At 43.3% G+C, this 18,594-nt stretch overlaps 1 protein-coding gene across 9 annotated transcripts in view; it reads right to left on the reverse strand.

Moving 5' to 3' along the window:
* The window catches only part of HDAC4 (histone deacetylase 4), a 257,588-nt gene that overhangs the window by 160,524 nt on the left and 78,470 nt on the right, over positions 1 to 18,594 (reverse strand). The window lies entirely within an intron of this gene.

Genomic DNA, 18,594 nt, shown 5'->3' on the forward strand with positions numbered 1-18,594 from the left:
TCTCAACCAGATGAGCTAAATTAATGTCAAACTTTTAAAGAATTATCTGTGGAAAAAAAACCCTGAGAACTGACCACTGAAAGATGGAGGGATTTGGAGTCCTAGGCTGTGATTATGTGCTCTGTACAACTTTAAAAGAGAAAAACACCCCTATGTTTTGCATATTCAACCACATTGCTTCACAGATCCTGTTGCACCATCACACTGAAGATAAACTGGTCACCTGGGGGGATCTAAGCCTCAAGAAAAGCATGTTTTCTGCAACTGCTACACTGGATTTTCTTACCACCATCCCTGGAGACTCTCCCCTAAATCAACTGCTGTATAATTGACCTTTGTGCGACAAGGGAAAAGCACGATGGTTATTGCCAACGCTTAGAAAGCACTAAGAGTGGTCTGGGTCTGCAAATGCCGAAATGAATACAACCAGTTTCCATTACAAAAAAGTTTTACCTCCTGCCTTTACAAAGTATTCAGCTCCCATCCTCTCCATGCTTCACCATATATCTACAGAGAAAGTTTTGGCAGTTACAAAATTTAAAAAAAAAAAATCCCTCAGAAGATGCTAAAATTATCTGTGCCACACATAGGTCTACAATTTTATCCCTATTACTGCCCAGAAGGGATGACAGGGGTGCTTCTGCAGTCCCCAAAAAGCAGACAGGGATGGGAAGCAGCTTGTCTTACCACTGTGGACAGGCAAAGAAAGTGCAAAGAGGTCAAACCATGCAATCACGATTTGACTCTTTTACAAACCACAAACCCTGGTTTGAATAGTACTGAGACAAACCAGATTACCTACAAAATATTTCTGAGCTCTCTACTAGCCAAGTTTTTCCTAAGCTACTAAAAATAATTGTCAAGAAAATGTCCTCTTGAATTGGTCTGTGTCAATCAGTCTAACGATTTCACCAAAAATATCAGAAAGCAGCAAGAGTGAGTTGTCCCAGCTGTACCAGGGAGGCTGAACTGGGCAGATTAAGCCCAGGGCTGACGGCAGCTGGCAACACCAGAAACGACGCCTGCAGACCGTCCAGTCCAAGATGCTCGCAAGGGAAAGACAAACTGCACCGTCCATCGAGCCTGGAAGGAGGCAGACACCAGTCTGTCTGATTTATGGCTCGAGTTAGAGAACATTTAGTGTAGCTTAATTTCCAGATGGGTATTTCTACTCATTAATTAATAAGATGAAACCATTATTCATTGATGGGAACTTGAACACTTTATTCTTATCTTAGTCCGTTCCAAAGATTTGTTTAAGTTACTTTAAAAATATAGCCAGGACAGGTTTGGAAGTAGCTGGGGTTTGCAGGATTTAAACATGTCGGAAACAGCAAAACAAAGACAAGATGGCTACAGTACACTCCGGAGTAAGACAGAAACATGCACGGATAAAAACCCTCTGAAAAGATGAAGCGGCAAAACGAACATCATCATCATCCAAGGCAAAACCAAAAGAGATGAGGACAGGAAAGTACAGCTTTATTACTTAAAAAAAAAGACAAATAATGAACAAAACCAGAAGATTGAAGCATTCAGTGAGCTCTTACAGAAAACTGTAAGCAGCCTTACTATAATTAACTCTGATGAGTTTAAAAATGCAGGGCAGAACTGGGAACGAAGAGGTTATTTAAATAGTTTTCCCATGTATTCAGATCTTTCAACCTGATGCAAATCACCCTGGCCTACTTGAACTCCTTGAGTAAAGCGACGAGCAACCAACAATTACCTTTAAAGGACATCCAGAGTAGAGGAAAAGTCCTACAGAGCAGTAGAAGCAAAACTTCAAGAGAGGCAGGGGAAAACGGCAGGAGGAAGAGGTACAGAAAATCAGCGTTATTGACTAGGATTTGATTTCCTGACAGAAAGGACAATTTCAAAAGGCAGAACAAAAATCAGGTAGCAGGAAAAGCAAGACGGACAGATCAAGGTGAAGTTGAAGGCAGGATTTATTTCTTTGTCAGTATATTTGGCTGGGGAAAAAAAAGTTTTGATTTTACCCAAGTGAGAAAATATTGAGAGGCTACATGGGGCACATCAGTAAGAAAATCTGCATAAATCACTCTAAACCAAGTACACACCTGGTTTAAAAAGCCCACTCAGTCATCACCTGCTTCTGGATCTATTATATCTAGCATATTGCGGTAGTTCACAATTTACTGGTAAGAACAGTAAAGATGCATTTAAAACTCAGGTGTGCCCTCACACCACAGAGATCCCCCTTTGGAGCACGAGATGCAGAATTCAACGACAAGTTGCAAAATGGATGGATGCAAGGTTCAATGACAAATGAGTAAAACCCTACCACCTTAATGATGATGATGATGATAATAATGATAATAATAATAATAATGATAATGGTCAAATGTACCATTACAAAATGAGAAATACCTGGCAAAGCAAGGGCATAACAAAGAAAAGCCAAAGCACTTCAGAAAACTGAGCATCCACCGTTTGGCAACGATGCAGAAGACACAAGCTCATTCCAGAATGCATTAGCAGGTGCATATGCAAGGCAGAGGAGGTCATTACTCAGGGATGTGACAGCCTCCATGGCCAAAGCGCTGCCCTCGGTTTTAGATTCAACACCAGAAGATGAATTGCAGGCAATCAAGGAGAAACCTCTGAGAAAAGATTTTTAAAAAAAGAGATAAATGGTCTGCAGAACTCAGTAGTTTTCCCAACATCAGCCTGTTCTCAGGAAAGATGACACAGTGGCCCCGAGACTCTTTCAGGATGAACAGTTATCTGTCAACGCAGGGAGTTGAGACCTCTAGACCAAACATATTTCTGGTCTTCTTTAGTCATATACTTTGTGGACAGCACTACACTACATAGCAGTAATTGGATATTTCTGAGAAGGCAGGGAATTATGCCTCCTGTAAGCGACAAGTCCTAAAACCTAAGACTTTGCCATTGAACTGCCAGCCCATGCCCTCCACACGAGGCAGCTACTGCCACTTGCAATTCACAGCTTCAGGTTCCTTTCCAAGCTGGTTTTGGGGTGGACTTGGCACAAAAATTGCGAAACCTCCGACGGACTCTACCGTTCTCAGTAATACAGTAGTAACTAGAGCTTTTTGTTTACATATTTCTAGTTCCTAGATAAGAAAAAGGAGTGTAGAGGAAAACTGTTGAGCCATAAGACATCCCAATAAGACATCTGCAACAGTCCAGGTGGCTGGTGATGAATTTATAATCATTTCTTTGCAAACCACTCGCAAGGCAGTTACCAGATTATTTTGGCTATTTTTTCCCCCAGGAGGATACAGCTCAGAAGCTTGCCCCCATGCCTTCCAAGCCAAAATAGAATGAAGCTGTAATTTCTCAGGGCCCAATCGATTAAAAAGCCTCAGGCAAAACAAGGCAACTGACAGTACGCCCAGGATAAATAATCAGTTGGCATCTGAGACTATCCCAACCACATCCTTTCAAAAGCGCGCATCCACATTTAAAACTAAGCTTTCGCTAAGGACAGAAAGAAAGGGGATGTTTCTGGATCAATGACTCCTGAATTTGCCGTTGTCATCAAGCAATTACCTTGTTCTCCTCACTGCTTTCTAGTAAAACAATTGTAAACCTGTCTCACAAAGCAAAGAGAGAGATCCGTTCCCCTTCTCTCCAACCACGCCACCTTCCCATCTGCTTCACAGTACAACTGAAAGACACTTAAACACAACAATACTGCGCTTCTCAGAAAAGCTCGAAGACAGAATCAGCCTCAGAATCTTCACTCAAGAGATGAGCTCGTGCATGCTTGACCAGGGTTACTTTCAAAGCCTGTACAAAGAAGAACGTTGGCAGGATCAGCTTTCCCTTTGCATCAGGAGCGGGCTCTTGGAGCAAGCCCCTGGCTGCCCCACTTCCCATACTTTTCCACATCCCGTATTTCTGGTTGCATCATGAAGCAGTCTCAGCACAAAGACTGGATTTTTTGGGGAGGATACACCTCAAACTCAACCCAAAATGCCCTCCAGGTCACCTAACATGCACCAGTCACTAATGGGGACTCGTGTCTGGGGGACTGGACTAAATTCAGTCCTAAAGCAAGCTTCAGAACAACCCCACGCAGCCTGTATACCTCATCAGCATCATCTGCTACGCTCCACAGAGCTGATCTTCTGCACGGTACTTGCTATCACGGTCATGAGCTGTTCTTCTTCAGGCCTTCCCCTTCCCCCAGCTCCCTCCCTCTGATTAAGGCTGCCTAGTGGTCTACAAGCCAGCGCAAGCCTCATCCCTTGTAATCAGGCTGCTGTCAGCAGCTTACGAGGAGGTACATGCTGTGAAAACAGAGCTCCTCACTCTTACTGGCACTGCCCAGGGAGTTATGCGCTGTCTCCCTTACATGTGTAAGCCCATGGCAACTTCATGGGTCTCTTCCAAGCCCAAGAACATCTATTTTTTTCCTGCTATCAGCCTATATGTACTGCAGTCCCATTATAAAAAGTGTTTTGCGTTTCATACATGGGGGGCTGTTTTGCTGAACAATGTGCAAAAAATTTATCTGCGTTACTTCTTGGCAGGATTTGGGGTGGGTGAGTGGGTGGTTCTGGTCAACTGTATTCCTGTATTTCTAAAACCAGACCATGCACTAACCTTGTAGCCTTGGGATACCAGGCGGCTAAAATAGGATTGCTGAGGAATAAAAAGTCTCTGTCCCCTACTGTTAAGCACAGTCCACTAAAAGATTCTGACTTGCATATTAACAGCTATGGCGTCTAACAACAAGTTAAAATATTAGTAATGAGAATAGTAATTATCATGGACATATTATTTATTTGTCTACTCATTTGAAATTTACAGAGAAAAAAAGTCTTCAACATTTACAAGAAAGCAATTAAGGCAGCAAATGGATTATTTCTCTTTAAACCTATGAGAAAATGCTCAGTGCATATTTCCTCTCTAATTTGTCTGCACTCAAGAATCTATTTTTGGAAGTCTCCCTAGACTGTATTGTAGCACCACATGTACTGTAATGGCATTTTAATTAGCCCAGAGAGCTGGAAGATGCACTATGCATCCGAAAGAGAAGCAGCCTAACAAAATGAGAGCATCCTTCTCTTCCCTTCTTGGAGATTTACAGCAGCTATCAAGTCAAAATACCAATTATGGTTTCAATTGGAATCGACTGCTATAAAAATCCAGTGCATCGCAACAGCCTATAGAATTCAACAAAAACAAACGTAGTATTTAAGCACTATTTACTCATACTGTAAGGTAGATGGTAAAAATGAAATGCTGCAGATATCCACAGGCAGAACGGAGAATAGAAGAGGAAGAGACAACAACAAAAAAAAGAAATTAGAGTTGGGCTCTAAATATGTTAGGTTTTGGCCTGCAAGTATAATCAAGAAAACACTCATTTAGATGAAAGCTAATGCAATCCTGTTTATATGGGGTTGTTTCATTTTTTTTTTCCTAATTGTTATTACTACTAGCACTATATCTAATACGCAAGTTAACCACCTTCCATTGCCAATGGGTGACATAATGCATAAACATCATCAGCGTGGTCTTGTATGTATGTAATTTGCCATAATTCTGACTTCTTACTTTTGATGCTGTAGAAACTATGTCAGGCTGATGTCCATCTCAGTTACAGAAGAGGCTGACGTATCTGGAATCGTAAACCTCCTTCATGCCCTTGACAATACTGATTCCTCCAGAGACATTCATGGGTCCAGATGTCAGGTGGAGAATGCACAGCGCTCCACTGAAGCCAGCAGCAGACCACAGCCCTCAGCACCTCGCAAGCAAGAACTATGATGGATTTTAAGCTTTTTTTTGCATTATAATCAACATGAATATTTCACAAGAGTCAGAAGATACTCGGGTGTAACGTCTACAAGAGCTTCATACTGCTTTCCTACCCAGAACCTAGTAAAGATAAATCCAACAGATCCCACTATGGCTAACGTCAAGGTAACATCCTAATATATTACTAGGAAGTTATCCTAGAATCCAAATACCCAAGATGTGTTAAAACAGGAAACATTGTGGTCCTCAAGGTGTTTACAGATTAATATCCAAATGACAATACACTACTTCTCAAATGCCAAATCGTAAAACCCTTGTGTTCTACTTCCTACGCCATTATTTTCCTTAATTCTTTGCAGTGGGAGGATAATGCAACTCCTACTAAACATGACAATCTTCCGTCTCTTCAGCAGACTCTGAAGACTTCACCTGAACAAAATTGAAAAATATGTCATTTTGGAAATCCACGGTAATAAAATAATCCTTTACATGTAAATGCAAGTAATCTAAGGTCTGTGGTAACCTATCCATTCAATCAAAGAGATAAAGCTCACTGAAAATGGTCTGACATAATTACAGCGCAAAGGAACAGCTAGCCATTTCAGTACACTTGCTTCCCCCTTTGGGCAAGGCAAGTCAGAACCCCCTACAGCCAGCCTTTCCACCATCCCCCGGACAGACAAAGCATTAAGTGAAGAAAAAATAAAATACAAAGGAAAGAATTACCACATTAAAGAAACAGCACGTATAGTACACTTTTGATGTGTATTTTTCCTTTTAAGCCAAAAATATCCATATTTAATGTTGGTTTTTATTCCATTCTTCTGTAACAAGTTTCAAAATCAGTTTATTTGGTATACAGAAAATAACCACAGAGTACAATTACGGACAAGCTCAAGGACACACTTGCAGTATAAGCAAAACAAGTATCCTATGTCCTGATCACTTGTCGCACCTTGGTAGTCTGAGAGATTACTCACTCTTACTGAAGTCAAGATGGAAAACCTAGAAATACATCTGCTCCCATTCAATGCCAAACATCTACTTAGCAGATGTAGCCTACCACAAAGGTGTATTGAACACCAACTCCCCAACCATGCCCAAATGCACTTCTGACTCCTAAGGTAAGGGCCGGCTCAGGGTCCATTTGAGAGCTTCAACACCTCCCGTGGGCGATCTCCTCCTGCACGCAGCCGCCGGTTAATCTGAATGCCCAACGGTTTTATTTCTCCAGTTACAGGCAGAAGACTGCTATCTTATTTCATACACACAGACACTGTTAAGCATGCCATACCAGGACAGTTCTATGACAGAGACCTGGCTCTATTTTAGGCTTAGCTTACCCAATCATTTCCCGCAGTCTCTCTTCTGCAGCCAACATCAGAAAGTATTTGGCGGTGGGCATCCAACGCCTTCTCCCGCCTAGCGCTGCCTGGAGTTCCAGCAGGACAGCTCAGGGTTTCCACCACATGGAGAATAAAACACATCATTGTGTCCCTGTTTCCCCAGAGTGCTGGGAGACTCAAAGTGGGGTCTGCAGGGTCCTGCTATGTCCTGATGTTAAATCCATCTCAGATGAGATGCTGCACACAGAACCAACCTGGTACCTTTGCACAGCACTTCCCTGTTATCCCAACCCTATCCGATATAAAGTCAATGAATATCAACGTCAGACAGCAGGAAAATTGTCCCAGTCTACCTGTTCCTGCATATACCAGCCATTATCTACCAGCTTTAGACAGTGTGTATACAATATCTTCATGTCAATTAATGTACAGATTTCTAAAATTTGAACTTCAGATATTTTTAAATCCCAGAGGAAAAAAAAGACTACCATTTCAAAGCATCTAAAAGTAGATTCCACTTTCACAGACTTGGTGGAACAGCAATTTTCCCGCTTGCAATGAAGGAGACGAGACTACGCTGTTTATTACTATAAATATATTCATAGATATTTTCGCTGGCACAAAGCACTTCAGTTTTAAAGGCAAGAGATTCATCAACTCTTATGGATAGCTTCATCCTTACTGCTTTTATTCTGTCAGTGAGCACACGCTCCTGGCAAGAGTGGAGGAGGGTACAATCTGCCACCATCTGCAGGGTGCTATCCATTTGAAAAGGTGACTGTCCTCAAGAAATTAGCATAGTCCAAGCATTAAACTTAACTCTGGAATATTATGTTCAACCAACAGACTCTTTCAAGAGGCATTCTGCAAAATGTTCCTGTTCCCTGCTAACGGCATGCTGGTTTTTTTAAAGTTTTAATGTAGCCTGTTATCAAAACTGAATAAAACTTTCTATCCTTCTAGGTACGTGAATGGGGTAAAGCCAGTATTCCACAATCACAGATAAATATTTCTACAGGAGATCAGTATTATCAATGCAATGTGCTTAATCTGCCGAGACAGATCCCATGAACTTCAGCACACTAAAAAAAGCAAACTCCACAGGACTCCCTTGGCATTCAGCAGGAGAGGTGCTGCTGGCACCCGGCCATCTCACAATCACGGACTATTCAGAACACATGAATTCACATTTGATAGCTACAAATTCACAGATATAATGCCACTTTAATCAAAACTAATATTTCAGCAGGTTTTAAAAACTGATTGGTGATACAAAAATGAAGCGAGGAAAGAAAAAAAACCTTGAAATTATCTGCAATTGTCAGCAGAAGGAGACCTACGAAGCACATTTTAAAGGCAGGAGAGAAGGTTGAATAACCTGCTTAATTTTCCCTTCTCTCCAGTTGAATAAACTGTCAGGAAGAAATCCAGCTGAAAGATAGCCTGACTCTTCTGCAGCTTCGAACGAGATTCCAGCTTCTGCCCACACGCCCACAGGACACTCTCAAGCTAATGAGATACCAAGCAGAAAAAAGGCTTGGCTCCTTAAAGAGGGAACGAACTGTATATCATATGAACCAAACTACATGGGTTTCCTTCCTTATCCCAGCCCTGCATTTTGCTAGCAGATACTAGCTAGCTAAATAAGACTCGTCCACGGAACTATTTCCAAGGCAGGCTGTGTCCAAAGGCTCTGATCCTTTCCACAGCAGAAAAGGGAAGTGATAATAATTACTCAGCAACCCATTACACTAATGCTTTCAGAAAGCAGGCTAACCTGGGGAAAATTCCTGGATGAAGCAGAGGGCAGGGAGAAAAGAGGCAAAGGAAACTGATGCTCGGACCTCTCCCTGGACACTACTGGCAATGGGAACCATCTGCAGTTTCACTGCTAACTAGATGCCTTCTCGCCTTACAAGCTGCAGCTTCTTCAGTGGATGGCAGAATTGGAAAGAGCAGAGGAAAAAAGGGAGAATTTTTCGTTGAGGAAAATAAATACGGAGACATGGAAACAGGACCGTCAGCAAACAGAGCAGGACTTGGGTTTGATGGAGCTGCTGGGTCCCAGGTGGCTGTCAGAGTGCAAGGCTTCAAGTTTCAACCTTTCAGAGTGCTCCATCAAGCCCCTTTTCTAAAAACAAGAGCTAAAATACAGGGGAAAACCCCCCCACAAGTGAAAATATCCTTCAGAGATCTGAGAAAGCTTCCAATCAAAGGCAAAAAACAAACAGCACAGTCAGGGGACCTGGACTGGATATGTATGCTTTATACACAGCTTGTCGGAGTTGTAGGTCAACTCCAGAAACCTGAGCGAGACCCCGAGAGGGCTCCTCTCACCTCCCTGCTGTCACACCAACCTTGTTCAACGTGCATCAGGGCAACGCACTCTGAAACAACATCATCTCCATGCCTCGCATCTTTATCGCCCATGTATCACAGTAACCACAGGTCCCCTCTCTCCCAGGCTTGGATTATGTAGGACACTATTATTTGTTTAAAACCCAGCTCCCTCTGTTTTCACATACATCCATCAAACGGGCAGAATTTATAATTAACCCATCCTGAGCGAGATCAACCTGCTCCCCACCTACCCAGTGCCAGGGCCAGCTCAATTGGGTCTGAAAGCAAATGCCTTGCTTCCTTCTACCTGTTACCTGCTTTATCCATTAAGACAAATACTTCATCCTAAGAACTTATATTTGAACTAGAGCAGGCAGGGAGTCATTTCAGCTCATACCGCTGTATTGGGGAAAGAGCCAGCAGTCAGATGGAGGGCTGGCTGGTCTGCCAACTCACCCACCCGCACACGTCTTCCTTGGATACCTGCAGAGCCTCCGCAGCTCTGCCTTCCCGAAAAACTCATCCGTGCATGTGGTATCTTCTCCGCATCCAAGCCTGTTACTGTAACAGCGTAAAATCTGTTGCTCACCGGTGAAAAATCCTTTTGGTCCAACGTTTTCAGGAGCAGAGACAAGCTGACCACACTTATTAGCAGCCTAAACTGCAATTCACCCTAAGCTCATTGAAGGCAGCAATCACATGTTTAAAATTCCTTCCTCTCTCTCTCAAAAAGGGAAAAAGACAAGTTTTGTTTCCTTGCTTTGCTCATATTTCAAGTAGGTGCACAAAAAAATTTAAGAAATTGGTGTACAAAGTTTGGACAGTTATTTCTGTGCAGTCATATAATAGACCATCAAGACAAAGTAGTCGCTACCAGAAGTACTCCAGTGAGGAAGAGCTGGAGTATCATCAGCATGTGAAGGGACAGTCCATGTGAAAGGAACAAGCGCCGATCTCCGGGGTTTTAAGTACAGAATTCATGGTGCTGCTCTGGGTGAAGCTGCAGTGCGGCACCCCAAAAATTCCCGACATCCAGAGATCAAAATCCTTCCCCAACACACTAATTCAGGGCACTCAGGACAAAACAGCCACAAAGACAGTGCCCAGCAAAGGGCAACTGTTTAATCAAAATCATCAGTTAAGCTCTGAAACAATCCTGGAAGTACACAAATAAACTGCAATTAAAACAACACATGCAATTCAAAACAGCTGTGCCCAGTGAGACCATACTCCAAACTTCAAAGCTGGTTCTTCACTCTCAAAATAAGCAAACCCCCCAAAAGTGCCAAAGATGAAAGATTATTTTTAACTAAAGATAAGAATGTGGAGCCATTCATCAAAAGACCCTGTTTTAATTTAAAATACTCAAACTAAGTATTTCTGTGGAAATTACTCTTTATATTAGACCCGTGAAGGCGATGCACACTTTGTACAGAGAGCACTGGATGGAGACCACGAAAGCCAGTTAGACAGGTAAGGGTGTATCTGTCTGCACTTGCACGAGAGGAGGATGGCAAAGGGCTTCTAACGCTGTCATGATAACACCGACAGCGAGAACAGGCCTTTTGCTTCTTGTCAGAAAGGCAGAAATCCCATCAAAGGCACTAACGTACTTTTTGAACTGCTCGTGATTGAATTTTGGTAGCGGTCCATCAATGGAGTTCATAAAGGAGCTCTTCCCAGCTAGCTCTCCCCAGCTCACACCAGAGCTGCGGCAGATCTTTCCAGGATTATGGAGGGTCTTGTTTTAGTTTTAGGCAGATTTCAACACGCAGACCTTCTGTTCCAAGAAAGTATTTAATGTTTCCTTTTATTGCATTAATCACCAGCACACGCATCTGGCAGTCATTTCTAGCCTTGTGCCATTAACTCAGAGCAAGGTCCTCCAGCAGGTAAGGAACACAAGTATCATCACTCTGGTGCTCTCTGAAAACCTTACTTGCCAACAGGAAAAGTGCAACTTGTACCACCTCACAACCACTGAAAGTCAAGAAAGCTCCTGAGTATCTGACCTCAGGACCGTGTTGTTGAACACGGTTCGTGCCGCAAGTCCAGTTTGCTCCGCCAGCTCGATAACCAACCCCAAAGGCAGGCTCCCTCGAATGAGGCTCTCCAGCTTGCTTCCAGATTTTCTTCTCATAATAGGATGCACTATTTTAACTGCTGGCTGTATACCTGGACATCAAAGAAGGCGCTAGGAATTACTCAAAGAAAGAAATCTTGATGGGAAGGGAAAGCAAAGCTACACTGATAGCCAGCTGAAAAGGCACAAGACCTCAGAAGCACAACGAGATGTTTTGCAGGATGCCACAAGCAGCGTGCTGCCATGTGTTCCTCTACGTTATACTCTGGGCACCTCTGATTTTTGTCCACAGGGTTACATGGGCTTCATCCTGTGTGCTCCCAGCTCTGACTTACTGCCAAACTCGGGCTCCTCCGCTGCAGCAATTCCTTCTGCTCTCCACATTTTCCACAAGAAAAGTCTCTTCCACTCTGCTCAGATCGGGTGTTTCAGTACACTCGCATCTGTGGGACCCAGGACGCTGGGATGCAAGTTTCCATTTGGATAAATTTTGTGCATTTCAAACGGCGCAAAATCTTTATCCTCAGTCTCCAAACTGTGGCATTTCTCATAAACCTGCGACTCCCCTGGATATCTTTTCTTGTCTAGGAGAAACCCAGGCTGTCCTACACTTTGTCAGTAGTCCCTGTTGTTGATGAAAGTAAAAGTATTATTCTCGTGAAACTGAGACTGCTCACAGAAACCAGCTTCAGCATGCACCTCGGGGAGAGAGACCGTGACTCACCCAGAAGACAGATCCCAACTAACCTCGGCGCCTGCTTTGATTCACCCTGACGATGGAAAGCGATGGAAAGTTCTGGCAGAGGAAAACCTTGCCAACGCCACGAGAAAGCTACAATCGACAACTCCTTCCTCACACTCAAAATTTCTTTTTTTCCTGTTCTATTGCAAATAGGGGGTTAACACAAACTGAAATGCTCATGTAACGCATAATGTTTTTTTCTTATCACTTTAACACAAGGGATCATTTTTCAATGGCTATCTAATATAGTAATATTAGATAATATCAGTAATACAGATTTGCTATAGTAAAAGCATTTTAAATTGAATTAAACACAGTAACATGAGAGTAGCACATTTTGAAACGGAAATTTCTAATCCCCTGTCTGTTGAGGAGCAACTCCCATTTCCAAGCCAAGGAGAAGCGAGTCCGTTTTACCATGAGGCCAACCCAAAACACTGGGCTTTGTATATGTTCAAAATAACGCCAGGCCCTCAGTACCGGGGCGGAGTGGTGGTGGTGCAAAAAAAATATTGTCTGCCATTCTCCCTCCCTCCCTTTTACCTTAAGGTTAATGTTGTTCAGTGGCTGCACACAGCCAAAATGCCCACCCGCAGTGCCACGCTGCTTCAATAAAATTATGCATGAGTCTCTACTCCTTACCGGACTGGGACAGGCTCCTTTCACCTCAAACAGCTTAGACTCACCTAACTGATGGTGCTGAGCGGCTTCAAACAATGAAAAGGCATGTTAACTTTAACAGCAAAACGCACCGAAAGAAATTCACAGCTTGACTGTGTGCCGAAGTTTCCTTGACAAATGGGACAAAAGCAATGAAAGTGTATGTTAAGGAGTATTACTTGCACATTCATTTTGAGCATGTAAGCTTTTACCTGCAATGTGCAGTCTCACAGGGGACTAAAAAGTGCCAAACAACCCCATGGACTGCACTTGCGTAAATGCCGCGGCCATCCGGACGTGTGCAGTGCACGACGTCTGTCCAGAGACAGCGTTAATGCACAGTAAGAAATCTCAGGAGTTTTAACACCTAGGTGAGGTTTGAAATCCATGAGGATTTCTCTGAATGCAGAATCAAATGACTGCATGATGAAATATTTTTCGTGTATTACAAAAGAAAAAAGTTCTAAAAAAATATTCTGTAGAGGTCTCCAAATATTACAGTGGGTAGAAGGTGCTGTATGCTTTAACATCTGATCCCCCTCCCAACCAAAGGCACTACTCAGCTTGCTCCAATGCAGTTGCCAGCAGGGAAACTATGCAGATGAACTGCAAGCAACGTACTGTGAACAATCTAAACATCATGCAACCAAAAATGTTGGACCAACAGTGAAGTCCCCATTCCCAGCTCAGGAAGGTCTAAGATAGCAGCTGCAGTGGCCCAACAGCCTGTGTACCATCAGAAGACTTCTTACGTTGCCCTAAGGGCCCTCTCAACCCTCTTCTGCCCTCCAGGATGCAGTCTTAAAAAAAAATCCCATTCCAAAAATGAAATTAATACATTAGTTTCAAAACCAAATTAACCCAAGAAGGGTAAGGCATTAGCAAGAATACATTTTTGATTTAAAAGCTCACTCCCAAGTTCAAGTGAAACTAAACACTGATTTATGACCACTGAAAACATCAGGCTTTAAGTCACACATGACTTGACAGGAGCTGCTGCAGGTTACGCGGAATACAGCCACGTGCTGTCAACTCGCACACCGAACCGTCTGTGAAGCAAACGCCGCCGTCACCCGGTAACTGCGAGCGGAAAGGCAAGCCGCACGATCCTAGCTATAGAGCGTTTGACAAACACGCACCCAGCCGCAAGCAGGAAATTAAAAACCACAGCTAAATAAAACAAAGACTGAGAGTTGCAAGCAATGCAATAAGCCAACTTGTAAAAACGGCAATGCCAAGAAGTGTCATCATTCTTAGTAATCAAAAAATATCTGGGGAAAAAAAAAAAGTCAAGGCTTTTTTTTAAGTCATTTCTGTTTTGTTATATTGGTTTTTGTTTGATGACTGCAAGTAGAAAAGTGTAAATTAAGATACTTGATTTTACTGCTTAAGGTGTTCCTTAAGGCACCACTTACTCAGAAGTAATCAGAAAAAAAAAAAGATTGATTTCAGGTTTTGTTTTGTTGTTGGGTTTTTTTGTTTGGTTGGGGTTTTTTTAACCTGAAGTTATTTATCTCCCATTTCTTATCTTAGAGCCATGCGTCCCACAGCTTTCCGTGTGCCCCAATCGAAAGCCAAGTGGCACCTCCCACAAAGCCATCAGAAGTCCATCAGAGCTTCGCCCAGCCGAGGGGTCCCTCCTTCCCATGGAAGGGGAAAGACATTGGAAAAAGATTATCAGCAAATAGGGGAGTGGGCAAATCAAAATTAACGTCTCGTACTACTGTGAACAAATTTCCGAAGAGCGCGGCGGACGCGGCCATGCAATAACCTATTCCCAACACTGCAGGAGTCCAGTGCCTTTGCTGCCGATCTCATGGATGCGGCGCTGCGTGGAAGGGGCCACCCCACCGCTCTGAGCTGCTTGGAAGCTGTGCCAAAGTCCTATGGACATTGAAATGGCCAGAGAGCGATTTTACACCTACATTTAGGAAAGCCACAAAACAGATTCAAGACTTCTCAGGGTGGGAGGGAAGCGCGTAGGAAGATGGCAGCTTGAAATCAGCAAATTGTTAATTGGGAGCCGCCACAAAAAGCATCCAGAAACCCCAGGCTGGTGCAACCAGAACTGTCCACACCAAGTCTGAGCGCTCGCTCCTCTCCCATGCTGCTGGTGAGATTTCTTTTTTTCAGCAAAAAAACCCACAGATAGGAGTCTCTGGGTTATGCTTCTGGCTCTGCTAAATAGCCACAAAGATGAAAAGGCTCTGAACTAGGGCAGACTGGACAAAATAACCCAGTCATTTTGAAGTCAGTGATTCTCTCCCTCACAAGCGATTCTGCTTTCACAAGGAGGACTCTCTGGAGAGGAGACATATGCTGCTTGGAGTTATGCGTTCATATCTTTAAAGAATATTTTTGTTTAATGCATAATGGGCCTTGAACTCTCCCTCTCTTTAAATAAATTTAAAAGGAATGCCTTTTCCTTCATAACAGCTTTCCAAATCCGTATAATATATTTTGAAGATCATAAAATAGAAGGCTTATTATATAGAAGATAATATTATCACATCAATTAACACATTTATATAAATCAATGTGTATGTATCAATTACATGCATGTATATATAAAATTATTGTTCTAAAATAAAAATATATTTCATTAGTTTACATGAACAGCAAGTAACAGCACATTCAGTAAACACACAATGAACCAAAAAATGGTGGGAAAAATTAAAAATGGTATAAAGAGGACGTGAATTTATTTCGAGATGTTTCAGCTGAAAATGCCTTTCTGTAAGCTTTATCCTCCCCTCCTTTATGGTGGGAAAGAGTGACTGTAAATTGGCAATTTCCTTAGATGGTGGGTTCCTGGTTTCCCAGCACAAAACTGCTTTCCCTGCTTACTGGTGACCCACAGGAACTGCGTCTACCAGCACCGTAACAGAGACGTTAATTTTATGCACTGCACAGAAGACAAGCCCAAGGTGGGCACCAAATACATATGAAAAGCCCTAAAACAGCCTACAAATGAAACGAAGCTGAGGCAGGGGGACAGGGGCACGGGGCGTGCTCTCCCATCGCATTCGGGGAGCGCACCCATCCCTCTGCCCGGCTCAGGAACCACCGCACGCAACCCACTCCACGGTCCACGGTCCCGAGAGGCACCAGCCAGCTCCTGGTAGTCACGGCACGTGGCGGTGCACGGCAGTCCCCAGCACCTTTCACCCTTCATTTCTAGCTTAGGTCATTCTTTGAAATGATTTAAATACCGTAAATATGAGATTTTCTCCTTGTGCCAAGTCACTTCGAGACATTAACAGCAAGGTGGGGTCTCAGGATGATGAATCTGGCAGCGGCTAAGCAGCGCCGGTGCCGGCTGGGGAAGAGGAGTTTGCCAGCGTTCGCCACACTCCAAGGCATTCACCGCTAAGAAAATGTTCATATTCTCAGTTTCTCATTTCCTAGAACTAGCGCACATTATTATCCTGAACGTATTATCCTGTTATTTAGAACAAAAAAAAACCATGATTTCATACTTTGCTAAATGACAAGTGCCTCCATCAGCTTTGGCTGCATCTTTCAGTGTTTTACACCGACAGCTATTTTTGTTTTCCTCTCCTCCAGCCAGTGACGGAGAAACCAGCCCTGTTCATCTCTCATACATTGCCATGCTGCCTTTTACTGGCGCAACAGCATCTGGAGGCACTGCTGCAGTGACAGCCCCATCAAACCCGCAGTGCACATCAATGGCCTCCCTGAAAAATCAATTCTGGCCCACACTTCAATACGCCGAACGCCCAGCTAGCAGGAATTGTTCACCACATGCAAAGGAGCAGCTGAAAACACTTGACATTTGTCAATTCTGTTACTCTAGATGAGATTTCTTCCTGCGTTGTGTATGGTTTTTCACTTCTTGAATTGGAAATGCATCAAGGCAAAGCCGATCCCACCATTATTGAAGTGCTCTACAAGAAGGACTTCATCCAAACTGAAGCCTTTGGACAGGCTTTCAGCACAAATGGACCCGCACAACAGAAACAGGTCTCAGCTGCGAGCTCTGCATCAACTCATACTCAAAATGGCACATTCAACGCAACTTTGGCCAACGGGAAAACCCCTTGATGTGCTGCTTCCCTGGGCACTGCTCTGCCACCGGGATCCCGCAGGCAAAGCAAGCGGAAGCAAAGAACAATCCCAGTTTATGCAACTCCTACTCTTTCCTAGCCATGAATCTTGTGTTTTGATCCCTCTCTGCTCTATGTTAAGAAGTCACCAAGTAATGCAAAAGAAATCCTCGCTGCTTTACATCTAATTCCTCCTCAATAGTCAAGACATGTACTTTGACAGTTCTCTATGAACATATTGTTCTCAATACACAGTTTAAAATTCATCTGTGCCCCTGCATCGTTGTCATCCTGTACTCCTGTCTCCAGCATACATGAGGTTTGACCTTTTCAGATTTACATTTACTGCGTTCAGAGTCTTTGTGAGTTCTGTTACAGAGAAAAATGAACCAAGAGGAATTTCTGGAATGGTGACCGGACTACTGATGTTTCCTAGGGCAAAACACACACTGCTTGTATTCCAGCTTCCTAATACCCTGGTAAACAAGAGAAAATTGAATGACAAAAGCAACCTAACTAGCTGGAATCTTCCGAAAGATGAAAAACAGACTTCCACGGCTGCCCACACGAAGTGAAGACGCTTCAGCAGTTAATGTTCAAGGGTAGCACGAGCAATGCTCCAAATGAAGAATGCAGCAGAAGGAAAAAATGCAGACCAGCATTGTATTTCCAAGTGGAGAAAAGCCAGACACTTACTTCCAAAAGCGTCCCACCATGTATCCAGCCTCACATTTCTTCTCTTCCTTTGTGCTGCAGATGCCGTATTTATTTTCATGGTGTACTTAATTTATATAGATCCCTTCCATCCAGCTGCCTCAGTACCACACCAAGTTACAGTGCGTTCCCAGGCTGTGGGAACCCCCAGCCTGGAGCAGACCCTTCTCTCCACCGCCAGCCCCAAGAAGGAGGCATGCACGCTTTTCCTACAGCATCGACCACTTGTAATACACGCTCAGACGCCAAAACACTGGATTTACCAGCGCTCCCACCCTATGTGACCATATCGGTACAGTTGCACAGGAGTGCAGAACCAGGCTCTTGGATAAGGATGATCAGCTCCTGGATAATGATGATCCTTCTTAGATGCGCAGTATCTTTGGTCTGGGCTATTCAAAGTATCACCAAAATCAGGTCTCCTCCATCCTAAATGCTCCTCAGTGCCATAAAGCACCCACATCAAAAGTGCTACCAAGAACACAATATTAGTGCTGATAGTGTCTTCTGTTTTAAGTTAGAGCATGAAGAAGTTTTCCGGAAGGGAGGGAACCTTCTTGGTCAGTCACCTTACTAATTCCAAGTTAACCCTTTTTATGTACTTCATTTTTTAACATGTTGATCATTGAAAATAAAGAGCACAAAGAGGAAGTGACAGGCTAAGTTCAAGGAATGGCAGCATCCCCCAGGCATCTTCTCCACAGATTCCCTACCCCAGACCTGCCACCTCGCTTTGTAGCTTGTGATCCCGCAAACCATCAGCCTCCTACAAAATGCTCAGTCTTAAAATAATTCTCCCTCAAAACAAATTCATCTGCAATGTATAATGAATCGGTGAGATTTAAAATATTTTACATTTAATCACCTGTTGATATTTCCACC

The sequence above is a fragment of the Calonectris borealis genome, chromosome 6 (genome assembly GCF_964195595.1).
Source record: "Calonectris borealis chromosome 6, bCalBor7.hap1.2, whole genome shotgun sequence".
Taxonomy (NCBI): Eukaryota; Metazoa; Chordata; class Aves; order Procellariiformes; family Procellariidae; genus Calonectris; species Calonectris borealis.